The sequence below is a fragment of the Tiliqua scincoides genome, chromosome 7 (assembly GCF_035046505.1).
Source record: "Tiliqua scincoides isolate rTilSci1 chromosome 7, rTilSci1.hap2, whole genome shotgun sequence".
Classification (NCBI taxonomy): Eukaryota; Metazoa; Chordata; class Lepidosauria; order Squamata; family Scincidae; genus Tiliqua; species Tiliqua scincoides.
The window spans coordinates 19,298,025-19,303,534 of NC_089827.1; positions in this window are offsets into that span (position 1 = coordinate 19,298,025).

A 5,510-nucleotide genomic window follows, 5' to 3' on the forward strand; every position below is an offset into this window, starting at 1 on the left:
GCCTGTCACAATAGATGTGTGTCTGTGGCTGCTCCCTGCAGCTGTGGGATGCCGCAGAATCTAAACTCCTACATGTTCCCCAGTAGTGCTAACACTGCTTTCCAGATCAATATTTTCAGGCCTATCAGGTCTGATAACTACAGATTCTGGATTCTAAGAGGGATGGAGATTCCGTTCCTTTCTCATTTGGTCGAACTTTGGAACTCCAGCAAATGCTGTATGGTCTTGGTTGTCAATGTCCATGCTCTCCAAGTGATGCATCTTTTTTTCCACAAGGCTTTGCACATTGCATTGCAATAATGCATGTTTTCCTTGTGATCTCTTGGAGATTGACTATGTTTCCATTCAGAAAGGGACAGTGTCCCATAGCCTGGGCTAGATGATGGCTGTGAATAGCTCTTCTCCCAGTATTTTTGATCATCTTGGTCTGTGTTGATAAAGAGTATGTATGTCCCATTTGTACGTACTTTGGTCCTTGTCCCCTCAGTAATAGGCACTGTCCTGGCTCTCTGATCTCCTTCTGCTATGGAACTGCAATCTGTTTGGCTCTCTAGACATTCTCAGATCTTTCCCCATCAGTTGTGGGTTCAGGGCTCCCCTCTGCTAGTTGTTGTGTAGTTCCCACAATAAGACTGTTGCCAGAGGAATCACCACTGCAGCCATTTGTCTCCACACTATCCAGGATCTATCTCTGCAGTCCAACCAAGACTGCATTTCCAGAGGGCTCTTCATCATCAGAAGTGTCCCAAGCAGTAAATTGGGCAGCACAAAACTGTTTTGAGCTAGCAGAAGATAGGCCTGGGGCTTCATCATCCCAAGAAGCCTGACTGATCTCCACTGATAAGGCATCATGTTCTGCTTCTTCCTTATCTGGAGAGATTGTAATCATGGAAGAATCAGAGGGACTGCCTTTCTTGTATGGAGGCCAAGGACAATCATGGTTTGCATGCTGTTTACTCACCTCTGTGTTGAAAGGAGCTCTGGTAAAGCTGATCAGTGTTAAATCCTCAGCAGATTCCTGGCTGTCCAAATCTTGGTGTATTACTCATGATGAGAGGTTGGACAGTGTTGGCTAGTGACTAACAAGCACTACACAGAATTGTAAGCTCACGTTTTAGCCTGGGAAGTCGGTGAAGGCGAGCAGGATTTCTGCAAAAACATTTGTCTCTATAACACCCGCCATCTTCAATGCTTCCCAGAGCAATATGGAGCTCGTCGGAAATTCTTCTTTTTTGAATCTGTTACATAGGTTTGCCTTCCAAGCCAGGAGGGTATCTTGCCTTGATGCATGGCTTCTAATCATCTGGTGCAGCTCTGCACCTCTGTGCCTTGTTGATTGACCAAACAACCCTTCAAACCCATTATCAGAAGGAGACCTTCTAGATGGGGACATTCTTTGGGACAAACAGATAGGTGAGAAGCTACCTGCTGTGACATCATCTGACGATGATGCTATGTTCTGCAAAGAAAAATATTATGTACGAGAGACTTTATTCCTGCTGATCAAAAACAGCGCTAAGCTAGTTTTTTTTTCTGTAGAAGTGGACACTGACTTCCCCAAATATCAGCTGATTCATTTGGACAAGTGAATGCATCTTCTACTGTGACTTAAGTTGCTCACTCCATTGTTTCTCAAAATGTGGGTTGGGATCCACTTGTTGGGTTGACTCAATTTCTGGTGGGTCCCATTGAACCTGCAATGAAAACAGGGTGATGGAGAGACTGGATAACTGATTGTCTCAAGCCCTGAGGCTGTTCAAAAATCAGATAGCTGCTAATTGCCCTAGAAAAAGCTGAGCTCCTGCAGTTTGCAAGCTTGTGTAAAAATAGGGAGACACCTGCTGTGTTTTTTCCCCAAGTCCATCAATGATAGGTAGTAGGGGCAGTCACACAACTAAACCCATCAGGCCTTGAGGCTATTCATTAAGGATGACTCATTATGAGAAATGGATCAAGGTTTTTTTGCAGATAAATAAAAAATTTCTTTCTAGATCACCTTTTTAAAGTCTCAAAGTCCACATGCATTTCGTCCTCTTCCATTTCCCAGCATGAGCACTGCTAGGACATTATGAACTTCCCTAATCTACCAATCCATTGTGACTTGAGTACTACATGAAATATAGCTTTGCAAAGTGGAAGGACACCTACCAGACTGAAAAGCAATTCAATTATTTTTCCCCGTGTCCTGAACATTTTCTCTATTTAGGGTACATACCTTCCCAGTGCTCAGCTGCTATGCTCTTGTAGGCATCCTTGGTGAATCTATTCTATATGTTTGTGCTATGCTCACCCTGAACATATAAATCCCTGCTGGTTAGACCTCAGGATCTCTTGACTAATCCCAAGCATAGGAGGCACATTTTTAGACTTTCCACCTCAAATGCAATGGTATTTAATGGTCAAGTCAGATACAAGTCAGGTCTAAGTAGCCTGTACTACTGTAGTAGTTCCAAGCAGACTATTAAGGAGCTTCTGAGCTCCAAAAAAAAGAAATCTGGGATTCCCAATACTTATAAGCAGGATACAAATGCCCTTAAATTTAACCTGGTCTTTTCTCAAGTGCTTTTATAAAATCCTTGTTTCACCATGGAGCTCCATATAGGTAGAACTAATCACTGTCTCTCTGCCTTACCTACCTCACATAAGTGGAAAAACCTATGTACACCTCTCAAGTGAGGGGTGTGTGTGTGTGAGTGAGAGATATTGTCAGCCCGGTTCTATTGTTTATAGTCTGCTGGTGGAACCCTTGAAACCAATGCACCCTTGAGAATCCAAATCACTCTGTCACTAATAGGTAGCACAGTCAGTCTTTGACCACAGTGTTTGACCAAAGCTCCTCAAGTCACTTGTCCAATCAGGAGTTTATCAGGAATTCAATTAAAAAACTTCTGAGAACTCCCCCCCCCCTAAAAAAAAACCCAAAAGTGGTGTGGGCTGAACCACAAGGGACACTATTTCCAGGGAACACAGAATGTTGGGTGTGTCAAGAACCCAACAGGTTAGAACTGACCTGATGCAGGCCTTAACAGTTTGTGCGTTTCTGGAGGGAATATGCATTTGCATCTGACCTCCCAACCTAGAATTAAATGGTGATGATATCAATGTCATCACCAGTTACTTTTGGTGGTACTTCAAATAGATGGACCATGTGAAGCAGGACAGTGTAGGACAAATCCTGATCTAAAGTTATTTGGACTGCTAGGACTGTGCAAGGAAGGGGCCTTGAAGCAGGCTGGGCCAACACAGCCAGACCCTTCCAACAGCGGTTCTGAGGCTGCTGGGAGTGCAGAGTAGCCATGTGCATTGAATGCTGAATTGTCCCTTGTCCTGTCCAAATATTCCAACTCCCTTCTAATGCCCACTTTTTGGCTAATTAACACCCTCCTTTTCCAAGAACAGCTGTGGTGTGCAAAGAAACAAACAAACACAACTCCTTATCTATAGCAATTAACCAAATTTATTGCTACAAACACTGACACTCCCTGCAAGTCCTCTTGTCCAGAGGCTTTCCCTCCCCAAAACTCCACTTAACTCAGTGGGTAAAGGTTTGAAGCCTCCAGTCCAAGTCCAATCTGGTCTAATCTCCAAAGCACAGTCCAGTCTTCCCAATTCAGTCTTCTGCAGCAGAGTCCTGGCAGTCCTCTCTTCTGTAGGTCTGGGTCAGGTAGTGTCTGGTCTGGGTTCCCTCTGGTCAGGTGGTGTCTCCCTCTGGGTCAGGGTAGCTTTTTATCCTTGTATGTCCCATTAAGTCCAAATTAGGCTCAGGTGAGTCATCACTTCAGTCCATGTCCATTCAAAGTCCCATCAAGGTCAAATGAAGCTCAGGTGTCCATCAGAGTCTCCATTGGCCTTGATTGATTACAGCTGTGGAGCCAGCCCTGCCCTTCCCAGAGCTGTCAAACAGCTGTCAAAATATGGAATTGCTGTCAACACCACATCATCCACCTGATGATCTTCTGATCTTCCATTACATCCCTATCCCTGAATAAGTCCAGTTCAGTGGCCAGGGCCACTGAGAGCTGGCATTTGGCCCAGGGCCTTTTGCAAGCCACACATGGCCTTCCCAACCTCCCCCCCCCCCCCGCCAACAACTTGTAAGACCCTCCGAAGGCCTTGTCTTTGGAGGGCCAAAAAATCACTTCCAGTTTCTTGGGAAACCAGAAGTCACGTTCTAATACCCTTAAAAGGCCTTTTGAGGGCATAAAAATGTCCCTTCAAGAAACTGGAAGTGAGGTTTTACAGCCTTCCGAGGAATCTCTGAAGGCCTCTGAAGAGAGGCAGTGGGCAGACCCATGGGAGGGGGTATGGCTTGGGGCGCCACTGCCTCCCCACATGGGCCACCCTGGGTCAAGTGACCCATGAACCCCCAAGTTATATCACTGTCTGTGCCCTTCCAGGCCAGTCCAGAACAATGCGGCATAGTCCACCTGTGAGCAGGGAAGAGGAGTGGGAAGCGAGATAAGCCCCACCCTTCCTACAGGATGGACAGAAGTGGGGACCCAATAGGACAATGGATGGAGGTTTTCTGGATGTGTGGTGGCGGTGATAAGGAAGGGGCAGGGCCAGGGTGTTAGGCAATGGGGCAATGATGAAAGGGTAGATGGCTGAGTTCTAAGGGTACCTGGGACAGGTAGCTCATCAGATTCTCTGTTAGGGTAAAGACCCAGGAACCCTGGGAAGGATAATGTTGAAGCCACCGAGGAGGAACTATGGCACTGTAACCCCCTCCCCAAGGGACCTGCTGAGGCCTTGCCAAGCCTATTCTCTCCCAGCCCCCTGTGGGAACCTACCCTAGCCAAGAGAGATAAACCAAGGCCAGCCAAGCCTACTTCCACCTCACCCATAACCAGAGGGCATCAGCCCCTCCCTTTTTCTGTCAGCCCTACCATAACATAATGTATATTAATTATGTCATCTAATAGTTGAAATACTGGCCATCATAGGCTGTCTGAAAGACTGTACTCACCACCATACAAGCCTGTGAGAGGACCTTCTCTCATCTCCACCAGCTTCTGACATCCTTTGAGTGGGAGAGGGTGACAGGAGAATGTTTCAGAGGCAGGGAGGAGTGTTTCTGTGCGGAGAGGGTGGACTGGGGGATAGATTAGGCCTGGAAGGGGGCAGGATTGACAGAGGCCTTACATGGGGCTGCTTGGACTTCTGCCAGCTATATAGCTGGTGGAGATCTGAGTAGCCCCATAGGGCAGACTGGAGCGTTACACGGGGTAAGGGGAAAAATATCTCTTTACCCCAAGGAGACATCCAGCCACCTCCTAACCTGTGTCCATATGGCCCAGCTGCACCGGCACAGGTTAGGATTCGGCTGCCCCTCTTGTATTTAGACATCATTAGTCACACACACTCTGAAATGACTGGCTTAGAGCCCAATCCTGTGGTCCACGCTGCGCCTCCACACTGTGGACCAGAGTCACAAACATGCTGTAAGGCACGTTTGCGGGGCTTACCACCGGGCTCCCGCCGGAGGTGGCTCAGCTCTGGCCGGTGCTGAG